General features: G+C 37.0%; 1 protein-coding gene across 2 annotated transcripts in view; it reads left to right on the top strand.

The window, feature by feature from the left end:
* LOC122811948 (double C2-like domain-containing protein beta) overlaps positions 1-15,648 on the top strand; it is a 1,736,177-nt gene that overhangs the window by 1,377,509 nt on the left and 343,020 nt on the right. The window lies entirely within an intron of this gene.

A 15,648-nucleotide genomic window follows, 5' to 3' on the forward strand; every position in this document is an offset into this window, starting at 1 on the left:
GCCAGTCTCTTTAACGAAGGACTAGCCCATTCCATTTCTTCTATTTTTCCAAAATCTTATTTTTTTTGATAAACAGTAAAGCAGAGTCTAAGTCATTGAAAATTTTAGGACCATCAGGAAGGAAGATTTTAAGCTTGGCAGGAAACAAAAGGTATGTTTTAAACTGTGCTTTTTAAGCTCCCTTATTAGTGGCAGAAAAACTTTTCTTTTAGCTAATACCATGGAAGAATAGTCATTGTCAAAACGCACAGTTGTTTCATTAATCTTAACAGGAGCTTTAGCCCAAGCAGATTTAAGAACCATCTCTTTATCAAAGATGATAGAAATCTAACTATAACTGATCTAGGATAGTTTTTGTTAGAGTTAGTATTAGCTATAGATCTATGTGCTCTTTCGATACCAAAAGAGAATGCTTCTGGTAAATCTAAAGTTTTAGGGAGCCATGTTGTTAAAAAGAAGTAATATTGTTACCTTCAATATTTTCTGGCAGTCCAAAAATCCTAATGTTATTGCCTAGATCTATTTTCCAGGTCATCCAGCTTTGTTTGTAAATGTGTATTTTGTTTCAGCAGAAACTCAATGTTGATTTCCTCTTCTTGTATTCTATTTTCCATGTCATTCACAGCTTCTTCTATGCCTGTCATCTGGATCTTCTGTTGTTGCAGGTCCATATGTAACAAGTCTATTTGTTTTGTAGTTTTTTCTATGAAAGTGTCTATTTTAGTATCCATTTTATCCATCTTAGCAGTAAGTTGCTGGACTATAATTATCAGAGACTGAAGTTCTTTCTTGATGCTGGAGTCTTGAGAATTTGTCTTACTGGAACTCATTTCAGACTGATAAACTGACAGGAAAATTTCCAAAGTAATTTCTGACAGGAATATTATTAAGATTTCCTTTCTTTTTTAGATATAGTTCAAGAACTATATAAAACAAACATATTTAGAAAGAAAATTACTTCAAAAATTAATTTTTTAAGTAATTAATTCCTGTCAATGTAATGAAATTGGTGGAGCTGAAGAAATCTGCTGCTATCCTGTGTTCATCCTTGGCCACGCCCCTGCACTCTGTCTTTTTGTTTTGTTTTGACTCAGTTACGAACTAGTTTAAATATTTTTAAGTCATTGTCATTTTTGTTCCTGTTCCATATGCTCCATGCTCGGTGTCTTTCTTTCATCGGGATTTTGCAGGATTTGGTCAGCCAAGGGGCAAAATTATGTTTAATACATTTTGTTCATCGCAAAAGAATTTAATATGCTTAGGATTATTGTGTTGAACTGCTCAGCACCTTCATTTAGGGGAAGAAATTGAAGGATGTAAGCTAGTTAGATGATACACACTGCAGAGAACAAGTACAGGCAGGGACTGTAATAAATACATCAGAACCAGACATTTACTAGAAGACTGACAAGTACAGGTAGGGACTGTAATAAATACATCAGAACCAGACATTTACTAGAAGACTGACAAGTACAGGTAGGGACTGTAATAAATACATCAGAACCAGACATTTACTAGAAGACTGACAAGTACAGGTAGGGACTATAATAAATACATCAGAACCAGACATTTACTAGAAGACTGACAAGTACAGGCAGGGACTGTAATAAATACATCAGAACCAGACATTTACTAGAAGACTGACCCTAGTGGCATATCAGAAATTACATGTAAATCCCTGGATTACTGCTTGTCTATGACTGTACTTATAAATAAATCGGTGCAAATGCAGCATAGGCAAAAATGTATCACTGTTTGATGAACAAAATGTATTGGTAAGGCCTTGGGCTGCTTCCTGACACTAAACATGCATATGTGGCAATAAACTTGTCTTTTTGGAGACAAAGTTCTAAGATACAGGTTTATCTCTGACATGGCTCTATGATCTGCAGCTGTTAACAGTCTGAAACAGGTTCATAGGTTCAAAACTGGTTACTAGACTTATAACCCAGGAGTCCATTAAGGAGCCTACACTAAATTCTCATTTGCTCCAAACCACTATCTGCTCAAGATCACACAATAAGCAAATGAAGGCTGAGGAAATGAAACTCTTTAGCACAGGAAGTATCTTGTTAACACGCCAAAGTCTTTGTCCTCTGTGATAAACAGCAGACAGAAACTAGCTGCACATACTTAAAATGGACTTGTGTACTGTCTGCTGCTATACGCATCTCTAAATACTGATCACTCCATTGTGTAATATTACAAAAAACAAGTGACTGCCAGTAGTGATTGTTTGACAACAACACTGAAAAGGTCTGATAAAATAACCACACTTACTGTTTTAATCACCATATTGAAAACTGCCAAAGATACAAATGTATGTTTCACAGACTAAAGGCAATCTTTAGTGACTTTTCAATGTTTTTAATTAATGCTTTATTTTAATGATCCTTCTACACAAACAAAATAATGAATGCACTGATGATGTGCTTCAAATTTGTTTTCACACAAAATTAAATCTCTATTTAGTTAGAAAAAAAGCTTAATCTAGGAAATTATAATTTTCCAAATGTCACATTTATACTGTGGTCTGAAAACACTCTGTATTTTTAAACATAACTTAAGATATGCAAAGTACTTACATTTTTAATCTATTTCCTATTGCCATTTACATACCATACATTTCCTCATAGTCTGAATCATAACAGCCTTATTCTTGATACAGTGGTACTTTAAGTGATTTAGTGGGATTCCCTCCCACTAAAAATATGATCTTTCCCTTCATAGTAAGACTTTGTGAAGCTTCCTGTAAGTAAGTGCTATACAACAAATATCATAGATTAATCCCATTTCCCTCCCTCTACACTCCCATTTCTTCATAGGTCACCCTGTTATTCTACCAGTCAAGTTTGCCCCATCCCCGCCATTCTCATATTTTCCTCTCTCCATTCACTCTATCTTAACTTGTCCTTCCCTTATATCTTCCCCTCCTCTGTATGTGTAATTGCATGGCTTGAGGATATATAATACCTAGTGTATATGCTGCATATGGAAACGTGTGTAACTTTTTAACAGTTCAAGTGCTGACTGGTTTTGTTGCTGGTGGTATTTTTTTTTTTTTTTAAATTCTGTTTGTAGAACATTCTTAACTATTCTTTAAAAGGCATGCATCCATTTCAGAATGTCATCTGTATCTTCTGTCTATTCTATCCTTTTGAGCTGATCCTGCAAATGTCCAGTGGGATCAGTGTTCCTGCAAATAGTCCATGGGGTTCAGTAGTCCATCCAGGTTAACAAATAAAAATAAAATAATAACGTAACATTAAATAAATAAATAAAAGTCTTAACAGCTATATCATATTTCGTTCAGGGGATATTTATCAATCATTACTAATACAGTATTCATGGAATGAAATCACATATCAGTTAAACATAATGTCTCGAGTTTCCTATTAATTATTATCTTGTTTCATTCAGTGAGAAAGCTGGATCATCTGTTGGAGCAAATAAATGTTATCAATCACCCAATCATTAATATCATTACCCTTCCTTATATGCTCCACAGCTCTACATAAATGTGCACTCTTGCTCTTTTTAATTTATAGAACATTTTATCTCCTTACTGTTATCCATAATCTCTGCTATTTATAGCGAACATGTCAACTGATCAACACATATGTGAGTGAGTGCTGACTGCGTGAAGAAATTTGGATGAAACAACTTTCAATGGCAGTGAAGTTTTCTTCTTTCTTCATTGATTTGTGACCGCATGGTACAGGAAGGCCTTCCCCCTACAAAAATAACTTTCCTCAAAGTGTCCATTGCATTATTTCAAGTCAATGGGCCAGATTCTAAAAGAGCTGTTGTCGGTGTAAGTCTACCCTGATTCCAAAAGACTTGTTCTCAGTGTAAGTTACTTACTTCAGTATAAGGCCTATGTATAAACAGGTTTATTCCAGGGGCCAAATTCCAAAAGATCTGCCCTGATCTTGCTGTCAGTGTAAATGGTCACTTATACTAAGAGCAAGTATTTTGGAATTGGGCCCAGTGTCATGCTGAAACTTAACCAGTCTAGTCTTTAGATCTACTCTTACCCACTTATTTACTTTCTCTTCTTACTTTTTCTTACTACCTGTCATTCAGTCTGTCATTTCCTTTGATTCTTTTAAGTTTTAAAATTCTTCCCATATGGCAACACTTTTAACATACCCCATCATCTTTACACAAATCATAATTTGACAAAAATTTTTACAACATTCACTTTACATTGTCCAGTCATAATCACACCTCTGCTTTGACTGAAATATCATTTTGGCTTCGCATTAAATAATGCAACTCATAAAGATTCATTACCCACTTGACATGACCAGCACTTTTACCTTATGTTATACTTTGTTAATGTTAACATAAACCTCTTCACAATGTTAACAACATCATCTGCTTACAATTTTTACCAGTCTGCATCATGCCCAGCTTCAGCCTACAGTTATCTCAGCCACCTAGCAAAAAAGGGGTTAAATGAACTTAATTCCCTTGCTACATTATTCCATTTGTGCTAAGTTAATCAATAACTTTTGTTTATCAATCAATATGGTATGAATACTATTATCTCATATGTGCTCTCATGGTCAAAATAACACCCATGGTCGTAACCATAATTTCTAGAAAGTAAAAAAAAAAAAATATATATATATATATATATATATATATATATATATATATATATATATATATAGCCCATAGGTACAAAGAAGTAGATTTTGTCTCTTCAAACTACTACTCTGAAATTCTCATTCTAAACTCACTTCTCCATAAATAGTTGATACTCTGCAAAACCCTGTCACCCCTTATATGTCTGTAGCTCTATACCCAGATTCCATCTTAACAGTCCATATACTTCTTCATGTGCAATTATGAGACCTGTGTTTACAAATATATCAATTAATCTTTCTGTTTTATTCACACTCGTCATGCATTGCAATAAATTTAATATAAAAGAGGAAATAAGTACTCTGTTCTCTATAACACTATAAGAATTGACAAAGATGCAGGCATTTCTGAAAATCATCCTAATGCAAAAGTTCTTTAACTAGCATTCCTTAATACTCCAATATCTGTGAATGCTTGAACTCTGTACATTCCTAACTTCTACATAGCTTCACATTCTTACTAATTTTAATATTGTGAATATTCTTGGCACAACACCATAATGCTTCTAAACAAACAAGAGTCTTAATAATAGCATTTCTCAGCATATTAATATAACCAGGCCTTCTGTATAGCCAGTAGTTTTATAATGTGAAAATAATAGGGCTACGTCCTTCTCCTGCTTCTATGAATCTCATGTATTCCTTCTTCTACTTCTACTTCCATCGTACTTTGAGAGCCCTATGTGAGTAGATATTCTGACTCTTCTGTAAATATGTATTTATCTAATATAGGTTACAGTATTTCCTCAAAAAGTGCCTCCCGCTTCTCAACTTTTCCTGAGGTTTCATCCTCTTTATACCTCAGCTTTCTTGATCTATTTCTTGACTTTATCTCGATCGCATAAAGCAAATGTCAGCGTGGAAAATTCAAATAGTAGATAAGAAGGAGAGGAAGAGACGGGAGAGTGAGAAAAGGATTTGTTAGAGGTAATACGTGGAGCAGCCATGACAGGCAAGAGAAATAATGAGTAAAAGCAAGATTAAGAGTAAGGAAAATAAAAACAAGGAAAAGGAGGGATAGAATGAACAAAGGTATTAGAGGAAAAGGAGCTAAAATGTCTGCCAGGCAGGCAGCAAGTGTAAAGTTAGGAGTCAGAGAGGAATTCTTTTAGTTACCGCTTAAATAACAAATGTTATGTGTTTCCTGATTGGTGCAGGGATCTTATTCCTATTATTATGCAGTTTTACTACACAGTGTGAGTACAGACTTTGACTATGTTTTTTCTAAGGCTTATACATGTGAAGTAGATTTTAGAATAGAATATAAAGAATTATACAATGACTGGCCATTAATATTCCAAATCGAGCACACTGATTGTCAGCCCAGTCATCATGCCTGTTGTAAGTCCCAGCATATACCAACAGAAAAAGGTCTGGTCACCAGGACTTTTTTCCATTTGTATACACTAACTTTTAACTTTTTTTTTTTACAAAAATTAAATAAATAAAAACTGAAATTCGGACTCCGGACATAGCAGAGAGACAGGACAGAGAAAATACTAGGAAAATCAGGTACATTATTCAAAACTAATGACAAGTACCTGATTTTCCTTGTATTTCCTCCAATCTGTCTTTCCCCAACCCCTAAACTGTCCGAAACATTTTTTTTTTTTATTTAAAAAAAAGGAAAGAAAAACGGAGCAACTGAGATCTTTTCTCCGTTGCTTCCTTTCCAAAGCACTGATGTACTGGGTATGCGTGTATGCGCAAGTCTCGTACGCATGCGCAGTACATCAACAGGATATATACCAGCTGCAAAAGTACAGCACAGCGCTGTTATACAAAGACATTGTTTAAGAAAAGTAAGTATTTTTTTCTTAAATAATGTCATTGTATGATAGCAATAACTAACTCCATGATATGGTATATTAAGATTTACCCATGGTTGGCTTTATTTAATCACTTGGGCTTCGCACTCATGATTAAACCACACCAACCATTGGTAAATCTTACTATACCACATCAACGTAGTCGGTTATTGCTTAATTATACTAGCAAATTATTTTGGATGCCAGTAGGGCACCAGGGTTAAATGATGCTGTTTCCTTAGCCCCGGTATTGAATCTTAGAACAGTGAGGCTTTAAGAATGTCATTATATCAATAATAATAATACAAGTAAGGTTCCCACGTATGCCTATAATGAATTTTACATCACAAATTAATATTTTAATATTGCATTGACAAGATAAATCCACTAGAGGGTGCTAAACCAATTTGAAAAGTAAATTTGATTTTAACACGGTAGTATTAGTTTTACCACAATATTCGTCTCAAATAATTGATATATATCATTTTAAATAGTGTATACATTTTATTCTAAGTATTTTATTCCAAGTGTTTTATTATTGTAATTGGAGATGTATTTTTTTATATGAGTGTTTTTCTGTATATGTTGAATTTCATGTTTGTTAATTAACTGTGAGGTGTTAAGTTTTTATTGGTGCTCTTGTCCTGTGATCTGGAATAAATACTAGGCAAGGCTGAATGTGTTTTTTTCATGTCTGATGAAGTCTTATGATGAAAACACTGGTGATACAGTTAAAGCGTTTATGTGCTTTGAGTAATGTGCTCTGTTTAGTGTTGTTTACAATAAAAGGTTATATCCATTTAGTACCTGAAACAAGATGACTGCACACACTAGAAAGTTATGTACCTGCAATTGTTAACAGAACTTTAAAGGATTTTGTAACATATGCTGAAAACATATTGACACAATACAGGCAACTGAATTTAGTTTCAGATGAGAGAATACATAGACATTCTGGTATATATAAAATCTAGTTTGATTCAACGTATGAGCATGTGCCCTCATTATTTCTGTTAATGTGCCGTTGGTGCTGCTGTTTGTTCAAGGGGCCCTTCCGAAGTGAATTTTTGAGGTTTACCAGTTTATTTTTGGGCACTTATCTTCATTTTTTCAAGTAGATTCTTGTCGTAAGATCGAAGGTGATGGTTTGGGAGGTAGTGGTGGAGAACTGCACTTATAGCTTGGAAGGTTCATAGGTTCATAGGTTTATACTAGGCTATCTGCCCTAAGGCATTTATAAGCCTAGCCCAAATTTTTGTGGCTTACGCCACCCCTTATATGAAAAAATACTGTGCCCATTAGTTTGTTGTGCCTCTGTCCAGCAGTGACACAGAGATGATTCCCGGGATAAACCTATGATCTCCCATCCACAGGTCAAGATTTCTCTTGAACAGAGCCAGCGAGGTGCTCTGCCTCACATGGATCGGGATTTTATTCCACAGCATAGGGAGTCCCTGAGTGATAAATCTATCCCTCCAGCACGTCCTATTTATATCCGTGCTAAGGTTTAAGTCGCTTGCTCTAGTGGTTTTGGTGGATTTGGATTTTTTGAGGTGGAGCATGTCCATTAATTCCGGGTTGGACATGGCCTTGTATGTCAGGCACATGTCACCTCTGAGCAGACGGTATGCAACTGAATAGAGCTGGAGTTTCTTCAGTCTGGCAGCTTATGACAGATTTTGGAGTCCCTTTATCCTTTTGGTGAGGAACTTTTGGGGTCTCTCCAATTGCTGCAGATGTCGGGTGAGATACATCCCGAATGGGGCATTGTACTCGATCATTGGTCTGATAAGTGAAGAGTACAGGGGAACAATGACCTCACTAGATCTGGATGTGAATCCCTTCATGATCAGGTGGGCAATGTAGAAGGTCTTTCTAACCACTTTAGCAACGTGAGTGTCAAAAGAAAGGCCACTGTCAACCTGGGTCCCCAGGTCCCTGATAACCTCTTCTGTGCTTAGTGGATTGTAGCTTGGGGTTACCTTGTTTTTCCCGAAGGGTATGACTATACATTTTTTGGTGTTTAACTTCAGGCCATGGCTCTGGCGCCAGCTATCTGTTTCCGTGAGTCCCTTCTGAAGGATATCCGTGTCCGATGCACTTTCCACTATGGCACCCAGTTTGCAGTCGTCTGCAAACTTTGTCAGCCAAAGTCCTCCCATGTTGGCCTGTACTTCTGAGAAGTAGATGCCGAACAATAGGGGGCCAAGGACCGAGCCCTGTGGGACACCACTTGTGACCGGCTTGGAGTCTGACATAGCGCCAGCAACTCTAACCCTGTGGGTTCTGTCCTTAAGCCAGTTTGCAACCCATCTTGTGACATATGGGTTTACATTTAAGCTGGTAAGTTTTTCTACAATACCCGAGTGTTTACAATACCCGAGAATGTGCAATTAAATATAATTTTGTGTGTTAAAAAAAGTTGGGTATAATTTAGCTGCTGAAATAAGTCTAGACAATTTAGACTTTTAAGTGCAGAACAGTGATGTCTTCTGTGACTTGTATGAACTGCAAATCTAACTGCATTGTTGCAACACTGTTCTAGTTTAGATTTTAGGGTGGTCTGGAGGATAGCCAAGATGGGACAACCATACAATACAGAGGAGAGTTGATATATAGTACACACTAGAAAGTTCTGTACCTGCAATTGTTAACAGAACTTTAAAGGATTTTGTAACATATACTGAAAACATATTGACACAATACAGGCAACTGAATTTAGTTTCAGATGAGAGAATACATAGACATTCTGGTATATAAAAAATCTAGTTTGATTCAACTTATGAGCATGTGCCCTCAGTGTTTGATACATTATTCCCCTATGTGAAAAGGGCTATTAATCAATTTCATACATCGCTTATTTTATTGACTGTTTACAGTATGGTGGCTTGTTTCTATGGGTTTCTCTGAGTGAATTGTCTGTATTTAAATGGCTTCTCCTGCTGTTTTACCATTTCTTAAACTTGAAGGGAAATGATCAAGAGTCAGCTATGATTAATATGATGAAATAAATTGGTATTTCATTGTGTCTACCTATTAGACATGTTAAAATATTGCTCTTTGGTGAATTGGGAACCTGAAAGGATGATTTAGTGTGAATAAAAGATGGGAAAACTCTATCTGAACGTTATACTAGGTGACTTTAAGAAGTTTGTTAATAAAGATTTATTGAAAGGTTACCCGGGAGATGGACATAAAGTGCTAAACTGAACTACTGCACTGCGTAAGGAAATGAATGCTTACTATGTATTGATGTCTCTCATTGTGTTATAAAGGATGAAGCTACAGCTTTCTAATCTAGGCCTGAAAAAAAGACTTTGTAGTTTGTTGCTAAACTGATATTTACAAACACAATGGATATGATTAAGAATTGATAATTTTCACAAAATCACAATGCATATGATGTAGAATTATGAATGGTGTCTACTTCACAAATACAAGGAAGTAATTTACATTTGAAATTTAATTTAAGATAGATAATGAATGATGAGTTTTGTGAGGCAAAGTATATGAATCTATAAAATTTGAGCTTATTTAAAAACACATCAGCTATGTCTTACTTTAATATAAACACTTGACATATCACACAACGATTAAAGGACAATTCATTGAATGGAAATTTCATCTAAACACAACTCATTCAATCAAAATAGTTGAAAGCCAATTTTATTAAAACTCAGTTTAATTCAAATAACTAAAACATGGTAAGAGTAAGGGAAATTTTTTCGAAAATGTTTTTTCAGGGGATCAAGCCTTCCTGCACCCTCATACCCCCTTACTTAAATATACTTACTAAATAGTGACATGACTGAGTTGAAAAGGAAAAATACTGTACATAGGAAATCACTGGGATGACATATATAAACAATACAGCAGTGATTATATATAGACAACCACAATCATCGGTTAAAGCTTCTTCATATACTTGTATATAATCCAGTTGTTATTTATTTATTACACAAATGCACTTTATAAACACTTACACGAGTGCATGGATCATGCAATCCCTAACAGAACCAAGATGCTATCCTCCAAAAAAAGGAAGCCAGTCTGGTGGTCCCCTGCCATAAGCAAACTCTACAACAGAAGAAAGAAACTGTTGCAAAAGAGAGTAAAATCCCATGATTGGAGAAACTCCCTGGTCAAGCTCAGAAGAAGCTGAGATCCCTCATGAAATCCTCCAAAGCTAGTTATGAAAACAAAATCATCACTGAGTCTAAACACAACCACAAAGCATTCTATAGCTATGTCAAGAATCTCAATGGCAACACTCAGATTTGCTCTGGGGCATACCTCCCAAGTGTCCTGAATTACACGGTTTTTACTGAGTTTTGGGTTCCAAATAATGGGGTGCCATGATTCCCGAGTGGCACCCCTTCATTTTCTTTGTTTTTTTATTTTTAGAGCTTTAGCTGACGTCACCACATGCACGATGACATCAACTTGTCAGGGCTACCAGCCTGTTGGAATTGAGCTCATGGCACACGTATTTCCAGGTTTCTGGCTGGTTCAAATGCTTTGCGAGCAGGAACGAACTAGCCGGAAAGGCAAGAAAGGACGACGTAAATGGAAGGGATTTATTTTATTTACAAGGCTCAGCTTTTATTTAGAAGGTAGATGGAAGGATTTATTTTATTTACAAGGCTCGGGAACGAACCAGCCGGAAAGGCAAGGAAAGAGTTATTTTATTTAGAAGGCGACATGAATGGCTCGGCTCAGAAGGCAAATGGATTTTATTTAGAAGGCTTGGCTCACAGAAAGGAAGGAAGGATTTATTAGCATGGAAAGGTATGCTGAAAACTGTGTGTGTTTGGGAGAAGTGGTATTAAAAAGTTACTGTCTTTTTCACACTTTTAGGCTAGCTTAGATCCTTGGTGGCCAGCAAAAAAGTGCCTTTAAGAACAGACTTAATATTTAGCCTGGATATTGCTTAACCATTTAAAGCTGGATCTTTCTCATGAGCTTTTTAGGTGTCACTAATGCAAGGTGCGCATCCAAGAAACCATTAAGGTTTGTGAGCCAATGTGCTGAGCAGAAAATAACCTTGGATTTCTGTGCCTTATGGAAACAAGATCAGATACCCTTTCTCCCTTTCTTTACAATGGTGCAAACACAGGTCTGTTAGATAGATACATAGAAGCACTGTGGCTAAAACTTAAAAAGTGGCAAATTGACACTTTCCATCAGTCTGCATTGGAAAATTTTAGGTATATTTACTAAAATAACTACTTGTTTAGAGATATTTTTCCTATTTCAATAGTCACTACCTACATGATGCCATTGCCATACATAAAATCAATGATCATTAAGCCAGCTAAAATGGAAGCAAGGTGACAGTGTCATGATGTCGTTGGAGAGAAAAAGTGCCTGACTTACAGTCTATGCAGTATAATATGCAGGTTCATGTATTTAAAGTTTAATGTACACGTTATAAACATTTGGTCTACAGTTTCTTCACTGAATGGCTCAAATGAGAACCTTTATCAATAAAGCACTTTGTTTTCAAATCTTTTTCTCCATAAGCAGACAGCTGCTCTGTTGTTACAGTAAATAATTTGGAGCCAGACGCTTCAATAATGCAGCATCTGTACTTTGTATAAAACCCTCAGATGTGGTGTACAGTTCTGTTAGTGAGCAATCTAATTTGTTTGTATTTTGCACTATAACTTTAACCTGTGCAGCTGTAAATGAACTAATCGCCATGTCTTCTTTTTTTTGATGAACATGATTTTATTTTTTTGTTTTCTCATACGCTGAACTGCCCTTTCATTGTGGATGCAATTAAATCTTCCCTCTTTACTATCCTATAGTTAGCAGTTATCTCTAAAATCAAACTCAGTAGGTAGTAAACAGATGTATTTGGGGAAAAAAATCTTCAGACAGTAGCCTGGATGTTGTGAGGTTATGTGACATGAGCATACATGCAGAAGTGTAATCTGAAGAAACTGTTTAAATTCTGTATGTAAAACACAGTGATTATTTGCTTCTAAATGGTTTTAACTTTCTGTTTTTATACATGCCTTGGGAATTTTCTTTTGAAATAACTGTCCCTATAAGAACATTTCTCCCATGTAACACACTTCATTTAAAATGCCTTTGCACAGTGCAACATTAGCTGAATTACTGGATCTATAGTTTAGTAAATGCAGTTGTATTACTTTTAACTCAAGTAATGAAAGAAAAGGGTCCTTGGACCAGTTTACTTATTCAGTTAACACATTTAAAGTAATGTAAAATAAAAGCAGTCAAGATTATATAAGACCTGAAGCAGGCTGGATACCGTTGAAGAACATCTGATTCTGTAAAAAAAAAAAATGGCTGATATTGTTTTAACAACTAGTCTTTGTATTAGTAAAGCAGTATGCACACATTAATGTTTATGGTAAATGGGCAAAATAGCCAGGTAATGGGACATTTGAATGGCTGTAGGTGAACTCTGGTGCCATATTTTGGTTGTCTGTTCTTCAGTTTGCATTTGAAAGTTGGTATCTCACAATCCCACTGGAGTGGGCGAGGTTACATAATTCTGTATGCAAATGTTATGTTAATTAGTGTACAGAGTTGTACCTATTTTTCATGGGCCTTGTCCAGATTTTTGATGTTTCCGGGTTGAGAGGTATGGCTCGGAGTTACAGAACAATGGCACTAAATATACAGAACCAACTGATATTGCCAACATCCTGGCAGATAGGTTCAGTGCTAACTTTACCCCCCTCTTATCCCCTAAAGGGCCCATCTCTATTCTGGAAGAATGCAAAGTTCCTGTAATCACGGCTGCACAGGTAAAAAACACACTCTCCAAAGCCAAGAACACAGCATCCATGGGACATGACAACATCCCAAGCTGTGTTCTACATGGACTACAGAACGAACTGGCACCCCATCTAAGTACCATGTTCAATCATAGCCTCACCTCATGCTTTGTGCCCACTGAATGGTGCACAGCGATGGTTATTCCACTCCACAAAGGGGGAGCCACCACAGACCCTGGGAACTACCACCCCATTAGCCTGATGAGCCTAGTCTGCAAGGCTATGGAACATATCATCATGGAACTTATAAACAATGATAGTGGTAATCTCCAAACTCTGGACCCCACCCCAGTTCAGGTTTGTAAAATGCAGATCATGTCTCCTAAACCTGATAGACTTCTTTGAAGCGGTCACCAAAGCTGTAGATGAGGGTAAGGTGGTTCACACAGCCTATTTAGATCTCGCCAAGGCTTTCAACACCATCCCCCACTCCTGAATTATAGATAAACTCACTTAACTAGGTATAAATCCCTTTGTCACAAGATGGGTTGCCAACTGGCTCATGGACAGAACCCACACTGTGAAAGTAGCAGACTCCAAATCCAACTTCAGACCAGTGATAAGTGGAGTACCACAGGGTTGAGTCCTGGGTCCTCTCCTGTTTGGTATCTACTTCTCTGAAGTACAGGCTAACACAGAAGGTCTTTGGCTAACAAAGTTTACAGATGACTGCAAACTAGGAGCCATGCTCAAAACTCTTAACAATGTGTTCATCCTACAAAAGGGCCTCACTGAGACAGATGCCTGGTGTCAAAGCCATGGCCTCAAGCTCAATGCCAAAATGTACATTGCCATCCCTTTTGGTAAAAACTCCGTACCCATGAACTACCACATAGGCAGTAGTCTACTTAACACCGAAAGTGTGATAAGAGACCTTGGGACACAGGTGGACAGTAGTCTCTCCTTTGATAATTACATCGCCACAGTAGTCAGGAAATCCTTCTACATGGCACACCTCAACACAAAAGGTTTCACATCCAGGAAAAAAGAGGTCATTGTTCCCCTCTACTTGTCACTCATTAGACCCATTATAGAGTACAATGCCCATTTTGGTATGTACCTCACAAGACATCTACAATAACTGGAAAGGCTACAGAAATACTTAACAAAGAGGATTACTGGCCTCAAACAGATGCCCTACACAGACCGTCTCAAAAAACCCCCAGCTTTACTCTGTCACATATCGCCTACTCAGAGGTGATCTCTGCCTAACATACAAAGTTATGTCAAACCCAGAGCTGTTGGACATGCTCCACTAAAGAAATCCTAATCCCTCCGAGCTACACACACTAGGGGCCTAAACCTTGTCACCACAATAAAGAGAACATTCTGGAGGGATAGATTCCTGTCCCAGAGATTTCCCATACTCTGCAACAAACTACCTATCTATATCAAACAAAGCTCCTCATTCGCACTGTTCAAGAAAAATCTTGATGATTGGATGGGAGATAGGAAATTAACCCCAGGGATCACTCATGCTCAACAGGGGCACAGGAAAATAGTTTTCTTGGGTGGCGAAAGCCAGGGTACCTTTTGGCTAGGCTTATATAGCCCCATAGCACCAATAACCTAGTACCTACCTATGAACCTATTATTTATTTATTTATTACATTTGTTTACCGGTAAATTCCAACTGGACACAGGTCCTTTTTCAGTGGGGGCCCGGGGGAAAAAAGCTCCACAGAACAATAAATGAGCAGCAGAGTACATGAAGAACAATTGAATATACATACAACAGCAAATAATGCATACTGCAGCAAACATTAGCAATACATACAATATGAAACATAGTAATGAACAGATATCCCATATCTAGCTAAAGGCTAGGAATAAAGGTAGGATGTATATACAGATAGTACTAAGATCAAACAGATGCTGTTCTAAACTCATAAACCTCAATCTTATATACAAATATTGTACTAAACTCAAGCAGATATAAAGCAGAAGCTCCACACAAAGGTGGAACAAGCTAGAAGGGCTAATGGGATGGAAGGGGAAGATAGTGGAGACTGAGTGAGTAGTATACGTGGTAGTGAGAGGAAGCTAGGTGTAAGTCAGTTGGATATGTATTTGGAATTGAGGTGAAGTGAGGTAGTTAAGCATGTTATAACAGGTCTGAGAGATTGAGTGACGAGGGAAGGGGAGCATAAAGGGTGAGCTAGAGCCTGCAGAGGAAGGAATGCAATGATCAGGCTGTGTGAGGCACAATGGCTAAGGGCGAGGAGAGGAAGGGGAGGTAAAAGGAGGGTTACTAGTCGGGATTGGTGCATGGGCATAACTGGAGACTTTTTAAATGAGTTTTTAGTGCAGTCTTGAAGTGATTGCAAGAAGGTAGTGTGGTTATAGAGGGGGGAGATTGTTCCATAATCTGGATAT

Source organism: Protopterus annectens, chromosome 9.part0 (genome assembly GCF_019279795.1).
Source record: "Protopterus annectens isolate FY-2018-M chromosome 9.part0, PAN1.0, whole genome shotgun sequence".
Lineage (NCBI taxonomy): Eukaryota > Metazoa > Chordata > Ceratodontiformes > Protopteridae > Protopterus > Protopterus annectens.